Here is a 10855-nt window from a genome sequence, read left to right on the forward strand (position 1 = left end):
TGTTGTCATTCCTCCTTGGCCTTTGGAATTACCCTGCTTTGACTAGGAATTTAATGCAGGAGCTCTTATCATTCCACTGGTATCCCCTTGCTGCTATCCCTAGGGCCATAAGATTTTTCCTTTGTTAAGTCCTTCACTGGTGCCATTTCCTCTCTACTGCTACCAGCTCTGAGGCTGAGAAGTTCCCTGGCAGACCATGGAGACCCAAGCCCCACTGTCTGTGAATAGTTTCTTTCACACCTCTTGCCATTGTCCTAGCTTGGCTTTGGTCTCTCTGCCACGTCTGTCTCTTGCCTTTGACAGGACAAATCAAGGGTCTGGCCTGGGACTAGAATCATCCTAAATGGACTGATCATCATTCAGGTACCATCTAGACGGGTCAGAGTCTCAAATGCAGTGGTACTGGTGATGTTCACATCCTATGTAGGCAGAAACCTTCAAAGCCAGAACAAAGAACTCCTTCTTCACAGTTGTATAGTTGTCTGCTCCTAGGCACACCCCCTCCATGCAATGAGGGAAAATGAGAAGTAAAGTGGTTTGCCCACAGTCACATGACTAGGCAGTATCAATGCTGAAAGTCCCAAAGAAGCCTTCAGTGATCTGTCTGCTATGGCTCATGTATGTAAACAACTATATTTAACTTGTGTCCAGATTTGGTTCATAACATGCTTCTGGTTATACTTGTTCATATCCAGTTCCTTCCCTCTCCATCTGCTTTACTTATATGTGTGTTCTCCATGCTCTAGAGATTTTCTTTCGCTTGGAGGCAGCCAGGGAGCAGAGCAGACAGAGTGCTGGGCCAGGAGTCAGGAAGGCCTGAACCAACCTCAGACAGTTACCAGCTTTGTGACCCTGGGCAAAGCACTTAATTGCTCTCAGCCTCAGTTTCCTCTTCTGTAAAATGGGATAATAATGCCACCTGCCTCCCAGCGTTGTTGTGAAGATCAAATGAGACACAATGTCTGGCATAAGCAGGAGCTTCGTAAGTGCTTGTTTCCTTCCTTCCTTGACTCTTGAACTTTGTTAAAATGTTGAGAGCCATGGCTCTAAGTTATCAGGGTTACTCTCAACTTATTCCACCCTTCCAAAGTAACCTTTGCCGCCCGTTTGAGTGTCACATGCCAACTTAATGAACACATTTTAAATTTCTTCATTCTAGTCTTATCTCTTTGTTTTTTGGACTTAGCTTAAATGATGTCTATATTATTAAATAATGAAGAACTCATAACATTTAACCACTAGCAATCGCCCTCTAGTTCATCATTTAACAATAATACAGCCTAGGCCAGACTTCTCTGTTTTGTTGATGAATGTGTGGGACAAACTCAAAAGCCATCCAGAACCATTTATGCTTTCCCTTTGTCCCTATTACAGGACAAATTAAAGTTGTTGCATGACTGAATGAGTTAATAAGATTAATTCTGGCAGACATAATTTGCTAGGTAGCTTAAAATACTTTTGATTGTCCTCTAATAACTTATGTTCGTTTTGGTGATTGCATACTGATTTTCCTACTATCTTTTTAGGTTTTTGACTAGTATGTAATACTTTATATTTGTAAAATGCCATATTTTTTTCAATTTATTTTCACAACCATTTGATCTTTGAAATAATCCTGTGAGATTGTTAGAGTGGTTGTTAATTTCCTATGTTATAGAGACAGTACAAACAGGGTACCCTCCAGTAATTAAGTCAGTGGTAGACCAGACTAAGGACCAGAACCAGTGCTCTTTGTCCTGTATCACTAAGATAGACTTGACATTTGATGTCTTTCAGGCTTCAGGCACTTTTCTTGACCTTCCAAATATTCCTCAGAGTTGGTATCTCTATAGTAATGTTCACTAATTTCTTGAGGACACTAAGATGGATGTTACTAGGACTTGCTGATTTTAACATATCCATCATTTCACAGTATTATACATGCTTTGATTCATATACAAATTGGGTTTTCCATTTATTCCTATCACAAATGATATTCATTCCAAATAACCTGAAAGACCTGAACTTTTTCATAAATAAAAAATATTTAAAAACCATGCACATTAAAAAGCTTTAGCTTTTTCTTTATCTTATTATAAGTTTTCTGATCTGTTCTGGGAACAGCTTCCTTTGTCCCCTTCTTTTGCTTTAGATCAGGGATGGGGAACCTTTGGCCTCAAGGCTACTTGTGGCCTTCTAGGTCCTCAAGTGTGGCCCTTTGACCGCATCCAACAAATTTGTTCTGTGAAGTTTGGATTCAGTCAAACGGCTGCACTTAGGGACCTAGAAGGCCACATGTGGCCTTGAGGTTGCAGGTTCCCCACTCATACTTTAGAAACTTAAGAAATATTTTTCTGCTATATTTTGTTTCCTACATGTTGCATGTACTTCTTCACTTTCATTTTCTTCATTTTTTGCGTAATCCTGCAATTTCTTTGAATTCTTATTTAGTCACCTAACCTGTAATGGTTTTTCTAATTGCAAAAAGGGGCTAATACACATTAAATCTCCCTGTGCATTTTTCTTAGATTGGCTTGACCATATATGAGAAGCAGTATGGCATAATGGAGAGAAACCTGCGATTGGAATCAGCGCAGGTTAAATGCTACTGTACTTCAGAGAGAGTTGTTGTAAGAATCAAATGACAGAATGTTTGTGAAAGCATTTTGTAAATGGCAAAGCCCTACAGAAATGATGAGTTAAGTGACCTGCTCCAGATGAACGGCTTCCTCAAGCAGACAGTTAACAGACACTTAGGAAGCCCCTGCCATGTACCAGACCCTATGCCAAGCATTGGGGACATGAAGAAAAGCAGGAGACAGTTCATGCTCTCAAGGAGCTCACAATCTAACATAGAAACAGTGACGGACAAATAGGTTTTGTATTCAGGACATTTGGGAAAACCATCAGCAGAGGGAAGGCACTAGAACTGAGGGACTGGAAAATGCTTCCTATAGAATGTGGGATTTTAGGTGGGATTTGAAAGAAGCCGGGGAAGCCGGAAGGCAGAGATGAGGATGAGAGGGCATTGCATGCATGGGGGATAACCAGGGGAAAGGCCCAGCATCAGGAGATGTAGTATCTTGTTTAAGGAACAGCAAGGGGGGGTGGAGCCAAGATGGCAGACTAGAAAGACACATTTACACAGGGTCCTCCCCACAGCCCATAAAATACCTGTAGAGAGGGACTCTCAACAAATTTTGGAGCAGCATAAGTGGAGAACAACAGAGTGGAGGAGATTTCCAGCCCACAGTGACCTGAAAGGCCCACGGAAACGTCGGTTGTGCTGGACACGGCCCAGCATGGAGCCCAGCCCAGCCTTGGCCGAGTGGCGTGGTGCAATGAGATTCTGAGAAGAGGACACCTCGGGGGTGGAATCTCCAGTCCCAGTAGTGGGGCCTCAGATCCCTCGACCCACAAATGCTGAAGGTCAGTGACTGACGGGGTTTTATCAGCAGGCCAGGAAGGGAGAAGGGCTTTCCCATAGCTCCAGCAGCAGGCAGCAGCCACAGAGCCTGCACAGCAGCCCCTACGGAAGCTTCCTTGTTGGAGCGTAAAAACCCCTGGGGGCATTGAAGAGCTGAGTCTTGCCTCACCTTGTAAAAACCCCTGGGGGCATTGAAGAGCTGAGTCTTGCCTCACCTTGGGTGGAGGCCCTGGCCAAGCTGGTCTTTGGCTCACACTGAATGGAGGCCCTGCCCATCCAGCTTATCTGAAAATCAGCCCCCAGTCCTGACTTGGGAACTGGAGGTCAGGTCCCTGTGGAGAGGTATCTGCTAAGATTCCGGGCATAAAAATCCCTCTCTGCGTCCAGACCAGTACAAGCTTGATTGTGTCACCTTGGAGGACTCTGCGTCCAGACCAGTACAAGCTTGATTGTGTCACCTTGGAGGAACTGAGATCTCACAGATTCCCAGAGTATACCCTACTCTTGACAAAGGACCCAAAAGTCAAGTAACTGGTTGGGAAAATGCCCCAAAAAGGGAAAAAAAATAAGACTATAGAAGGTTACTTTCTTGGGGAACAGATATCTCCTCCCATCCTTTCAGATGAGGAAGAACAATGCTTACCATCAGGGAAAGACATAAAAGTCAAGGCTTCTGTATCCCAAACATCCAAAATAAATATTCAGTGGGCTCAGGCCAGGGAAGAGCTCAAAAAGGATTTTGAAAATCAAGTTAGAGAGGTGGAGGAAAAACTGGGAAGAGAAATGAGAGAGATGCAAGAAAAGCATGAAAAGCAGATCAACACCTTGCTAAAGGAGACCCAAAAAATGCTGAAGAAAATAACACCTTGAAAAATAGGCTAACTCAATTGGCAAAAGAGGTTCAAAAAGCCAATGAGAAGAATGCTTTAAAAAGCAGAATTAGCCAAATGGAAAAGCAGGCCCAAAAGCTTACTGAAGAAAATAGTTCTTTCAAAATTCGAATGGCACAGATGGAGGCTAATGGCTTTATGAGAAACCAAGAAATCAAAACAAAACCAAAAGAATGAAAAAATGGAAGATAATGTGAAATATCTCATTGGAAAAACAACTGACCTAGAAAATAGATCTAGGAGAGACAATTTAAAAATTATGGGATTACCTGAAAGCCATGATCAAAAAAAGAGCCTAGACATCATCTCTCATGAAATTATCAAGGAAAACTGCCCTGATATTCTAGAACCAGAGGGCAAAATAAATTTTGAAAGAGTCCACCGATCCCCTCCTGAAAGAGATCCAAAAAGAGAAACTCCTAGGAACACTGTGGCCAAATTTCAGAGTTCCCTGGTCAAGGAGAAAATATTGCAAGCAGCTAGAAAGAAACAGTTCAAGTATTGTGGAAATACAATCAGGATAACACAAGATCTAGTAGCTTCTACATTAAGGGATCTAAGGGCATGGAATATGATATTCCAGAAGTCAAAGGAACTAGGACTAAAACCAAGAATCACCTACCCAGCAAAACTGAGTATACTACTTCAGGGGAAAAAAATGGTCTTTCAATGAAATAGAGCACTTTCAAGCATTCTTGATGAAAAGACCAGAGCTGAATAGAAAATTTGACTTTCAAACACAAGAATGAAGAGAAGCATGAAAAGGTAAACAGCAAAGAGAAGTCATAAGGGACTTCCTAAAGTTGAACTGTTTACATTCCTACATGGAAAGACAATATTTGTAACTCTTGAAACTTTTCAGTATCTGGGTAGTGGGTGGGATTACACACACACACACGCACATGCACACACACACAGAGATAGAGAGCACAGAGTGAATTGAATAGGATGGGATCATATCTTAAAAAAATGAAATTAAGGGGTGAGAGAAATATATTGGGAGGAGAACTGGAATGGGGCAAATTATCTCATAAAAGAGGCAAGCAAAAGAAGGGAGGTGAGAGAAAAACATGAAGCTTACTCTCATCATTTCGACTAAAGGAAGGAATAAAATGCACACTCATTTGGGTATGAAAACCTATCTTACAATACAGGAAAGTGGGGGAGAAGGGGATAAGAAGGGTGGGGGGGATGATGGAAGGGAGGGCAGTGGGAGGAGGGAGCAATTTGAAGTCAACACTCTTGGGGAGGGACAGGATCCAAAGAGAGAACAGAAGTAATGGGGGGCAGGATAGGGTGGAGGGAAATATAGTTAGTCTTACACAGCACGACTATTATGGAAGTCATTTGCAAAACTACACAGATATGGCCTATATTGAATTGCTTGCTTCCCAAAGGGAATGGGTGGGGAGGGAGGGATGAAGTGAAGTTGGAAGTCAAAGTTTTAGGAACAACTGTCGAGTATTGTTCTTGCTACTAGGAAATAAGAAATACAGGTAATGGGATATAGAAAGTTATCTGGCCCTACAGGTCAAAAGAGAAGATGGGGACAAGGGAAGGGAGGGATGTTAGAAGAGAGGGCAGATCTGTGACAGGGGCAATTAGAAGGCTCAGCGTTTGGGGGTGGGGGAGGGGAGAAATGGGGAGAAAATCTGGAACCCAAAATTTTGTGTAAATGAATGTTAAAAGTTAAATAAATTTTAAAAAAATTAAAAAAAACAAAACAAAACCAAAAAAAAGGAACAGCAAGGAGGCCAGTGTCATTGGATCTCATTTAAGAATGTATTATTAAGGATCCCATAGCATGGGGTAGGAAAGGTATAAGAAGACTGGTAAGATTCTGAAGGGCTTTAAATACCAAGCAGAGGATTTTAGATTTTACCCTGGAGGTGATAGGGTACCACTGCGACATGGTTGGATCTGTGCTTTAGGAAGATCACTTTGGCAGCTAAGTGGAGGATTGATTTGACTGAGGAGAGACTTACGCCTGGTTGACAAACTAGTAGGCTATTGAAATAGACCAAGTGAGAAGGCATTGTCAGGGGAGAGAAGGTGTTTATATGTGAGAGAAGCAAGGAGGGTAAAACTGGCAACAGATTGGTATGGAGGGTGAGAGTGAGGAGCTGAGGATGACACCTAGTTTATGAACAAGCCTGGGTGGCTGGGAGGATGGTGGGACCCTCAGTAGCAATAGGGAAGTTTGGAATGGGGGAGATTTTTAGGAGAAAAGATAATGAGTTCAGTTTTGGACATGTTGAGTTCAAGATATCTACAGGAATCCAGTTGGTAGTAGGATAAATAGATTTAATAACCATCAGTATTGCACCACTGGTGATCTTTGAAAGATCATGGAGGAAAGGTACCTCAAGATTGGAGAAAGATACTTTCTTGATTTTCAAAAAAGAGAAGGAAATGGAGTGCACAAATTGTAGACTAGCGAATTTGACGCTGATTCTGGCAAAATTTAAGAATGTATCATCAAGGAAATTAAACAAATGATCATGAAGTCAGTATGACTTCCTTAAGGATAGGCCATATCAGACTGACTTAATTTCCATTTTTGGCAGGTCTATGGGACTGGTAGGTCAAAGGAATTCTAGAGATAGTTACCCTAGATCTTAGCAAAGCCTTTGACAGACTCACACTTTTCTTATGGAAATAGTTCAGAGATATGGGCTGGGTGATAGTACATTTAGGTGGATTCAGAATTGGTTGAATGGCTGGATCCAAAGAATATTTGTTAATGGTTCCATGACTGCTGTGACCCCAGTGGAGTGCCCCAGAGATCTCTGCTCATGATTGTGTCCTATTTAATAGTTCTGTCAATGACCTGGATAAAAGATATGCATATCAAATATACAGATGACACAAAGCTAAGAGGATGATGAAGTCCTGGATGACAGAATCAGAATTCAAACATACCTTTGTAGTACAAAACATTGGGCTGAATCTATTAAGATGAAATACAGAGAAAGTGCAAGGTGAAGATGGTCCTTGTAGATAGCAGTTTGTACCTTGTAGTGGAGGAAACGAATCCAAGGACAGTCAGTTCTGCTGTACTTGTTTTGAAATTTTGAATTTGTCCAACATGACCGATATATTAGGGAACAATTGGAGCATAATGTGAATTTTGTGTTTGCCTATTATTATTGAAACAGCAAGAAAACACAGAAAACTGTACCACTTCATAATAAATCACAAGCTGTAACTTTTCTGATGCCCACTTGCACAAGCAGACTTCAGGTCCTTTTCAAGATAAAGCACTGTACTTATTATCTGTCTGCTGATCCAGTGGGCTGAGGAAAACTGGCTTGCTTCTCTCCCTTTCCCCATTCTCTATCATGGCAGATGCCCCACAGTGATTTCACTTTGCCAGCCCAGGCCCTGTGGGAACCAGGGTGTAGGTTGAATGGCCACCTGAGGCCACAGACATCATCACTATTTATTGTAACATTTTTAATAACCATTTAACCATGTATGAAACTGTGCTGTTTTTATTTGGTGCCTATGTTTTTATACTGTGTCAACGATAAAGTTTTGAGTGTTGTGCTTTGAATCCCTTTTCTCCATTTGCCTTGCGGTTTTTATTGTAATTTTGCAGTTTGGTGATGTCAGTCTCATTATAGCAGAATTGACTATAAGTACAATTTATTTGTATATATGGCTAGTCATTCCTTCTAACAAAAGTGTAAGGTGCTTTGAAGGTAAGGACTGTGCTATTTTTCATCTTTGTATTTCCAGAGCCTAGTGTGGTACCTTATGCATAGTAGACATTTAATACATATTGAAATCACGCTAAGGGCTATAATAGAAAAAGTGATTAGACTTGTCTTTTTGTTTCTCTGGGAATTGGGAAAAGCCAAGGCTGGAAATATATGGTTGTACCTACTCCATGCTTCTTTTCCTTATGGCTGTAGGTCAGTAAAACAGTTACTTATTATTAATAGGTGAACATTTATTCAACAAGTAATCTTGATCAGGAGCAAGTGGCTAAAATGTTTCTTTTAGGCCCTGTCCTAAGTCAGTGATTCAAGCCATTCCACTGGTCAGGACTGGAACAAGATGAGACACTTGTAGCCATCTACATTTTACAAAAAAGTTTATTTAACAATAACATGGAAAGGAAATAACATTGATTTGGTTTGGTGCAGCTCCCTTATCTCCATGTTTGCCAGATGGTGGGTCTATTCAGAAGGATGAACCTGAGACACTTCCAATTCCATGTGAGCTCTTTTGTATGTAGACAACCAGAAATCTGTCAGTAATTCGAGCCTTAGTCTCCTGAAGCAATCACTGTCAACACTCTCCTCCTGTCCTATGTGGATAATTTCCAGATCTATATATCCTGCCCATCTCTCTTGAACTCCAGTCTCACATCAACAATCACCTCTTGTTTGACTTAACCTCTGTTTACTTCAGTTTCAGCTGTAAAAAGGGGATGATAATAAAAAGCAGTTATATGCCAGGGTTGTTGTGAGGATCAAATGAGATATTTGTAAAGTCTTACCATGGTGCCTAGGACACAGTAGGTGCTTTGTAAATGCTTATTCTTTCCCTCCCTTCTATCTCACCCTACAAGTGATGAAGACAATAATCCCCTGCCTTTGCAAAGTAGGAAAGAATTCCCCTAGAATCTAAGGCCCTACCCATTCCAGAGAGATTGAACTGGCTGGTGAAATGAATGTCTGATTGCTTTTTTCAACCAAGCTGATTAGTTATTATGAGATCACCATGGCATAGTATTAATCTTCATATCCTGTTTGGGACTTAAATTCACATAGAAAGGCTTTGAGGTTTAGTGGAAAGTACTTCATTAAAAGTCAAGGAACCTTAAGTTATCTAAAAAAAAGAATACAAATTTCTGGACCATGGTTTAAAATACAGGAAAATTATGTTGCTAGATACCCCTGACAAGTCAGCCACCAAGTTTAGAGTTGTCTGGCTTGGTCTGTTCTTGATGAAGTCGTGCTGGTTCTTTGTAATCACTGCTTGCTTGACTGGATCTTTACCAACCATTTCTTTGATGATCTGTTCTAAAATTTTCCTTGGAGTCAGATGCACTGCTCCTGAGTTTGAAGTCTGTTCACTTCCCTTAGTAAAACATCAGGGCATTTCTCATTCTGTAGTGTCTTCCACTCTTCAAGATCTTCAGACTACCATTAGCAGTAACTCAGCATTACGTCTTCCAATCTTTCATCCTATCAAGTCTCAGGGATGTGTCTCTAAAGTAAAAATTATTTCCTGAATTCGGACCAGATTTGTTTGTTAAATGAATTCCAAATCCGACAGGAGTCTTTCATTCTTGTATTTTAAGCCACTGTCCTGAAATCCAATTTCTTGGTCGCAAAGGGTTGGAAAACTTTCAAAAATGAAATTAATCACACCAATGTAAAAGATGGAGGATACCGAGAATTTATTGTTGGGAAATGTCCTAGGGAACAGGAATACAAATACATGAATCACACTTCTTACTCAAGCTCACTCTGTTCTTCCACACTCTCCACACTGCTACAGTGAGGTTTGGGAGTATGGAAGAGCATGATCAGTCAGGACCACACTTAAAACCCTACCAAGACCTCAGAGTGCAGTGGGGATTTCAGCACAAGCTTCATTTGTATGCCAGAATGAGACCTTTTTATATACCTTGTGTGCGCCTAAATATACACTGATGTCCCCCATTAGAACATAAACTCCTTGAGGGCAGGGACTTTTTATCTTTGTGTCCCCGTGTATAAGGCCAGAGGTTATTAGATTGGAAAGACCGAGTCAGGCACTGATTTCCTTGAGAAAGCAGGAACAGAGTGAAGGCCCGAAGATCCGCAACAAGGATCTGGGCCCAGTAATAATTAGATGGAAATAAATAGATGGAAAGACCCTCAGGGAAAGTGGTCCAAGAAGGGAACAAGAACTATGTTCACTTTCTCCTGCCTATTGGTGAACATGAGAAAAAAAGAAACCAACACCTGAGTGACGGAGGCCAACCAAGAATGATTTCAGGGTGGGAAGGGAAGTTAGGTAACAATGGATTGGGAGGAGAGGAGTAACCCAGTTAGACTAGATGGCACAAAACTATGGGGAGACACAGCAAGGAGACAGGCTTTCACTTAAAGTGCTTTATCTTTACAGATCAGAGTTGAGGGTATAGAGGCAGTAAGCAGTTGAGATGGGAGTCGAGAATCTAGGTGCTGTAACTAGGAGATCTGTTGTTCTTGCCCTCGTGATCCTTCCAGCCCAAGGAAGTTAAAAGACTTTTAGAATCTGATACTGAATCATCCAGATCAGATCACCAATGTTAAGTGAGTGACTTGCCTAGGGTTAGTGAATGGCAGAAAAAAGCCACGAGACTTGGGTTCTGGCCATAAATCCATTTCACTTTGAGATATGCTCTTAACTTTTTTGTGACACTGGAGGTCACAGCAAGGTCTGAGGCTGACTCAGAGCACTCTCACTGATGGAGAGCCTCCTGCCTTCTCTGGGGCAAAAAAGGAAGAGATGAGAGCTATGCAAGGGGATAAGTCCTTTTAGTTCTGGTTGTACAGGTTTTGTTTTTGGTCTTTAA

The 10855-nt window shown here is 41.4% G+C and overlaps 1 protein-coding gene across 3 annotated transcripts in view; it reads left to right on the plus strand.

Annotated features, from left to right (window-relative positions):
- Nucleotides 1–10855, plus strand: part of CCDC73 (coiled-coil domain containing 73) — a 155095-nt gene that overhangs the window by 142988 nt on the left and 1252 nt on the right. The window lies entirely within an intron of this gene.

Source organism: Notamacropus eugenii, chromosome 6 (assembly GCF_028372415.1).
Source record: "Notamacropus eugenii isolate mMacEug1 chromosome 6, mMacEug1.pri_v2, whole genome shotgun sequence".
NCBI lineage: Eukaryota > Metazoa > Chordata > Mammalia > Diprotodontia > Macropodidae > Notamacropus > Notamacropus eugenii.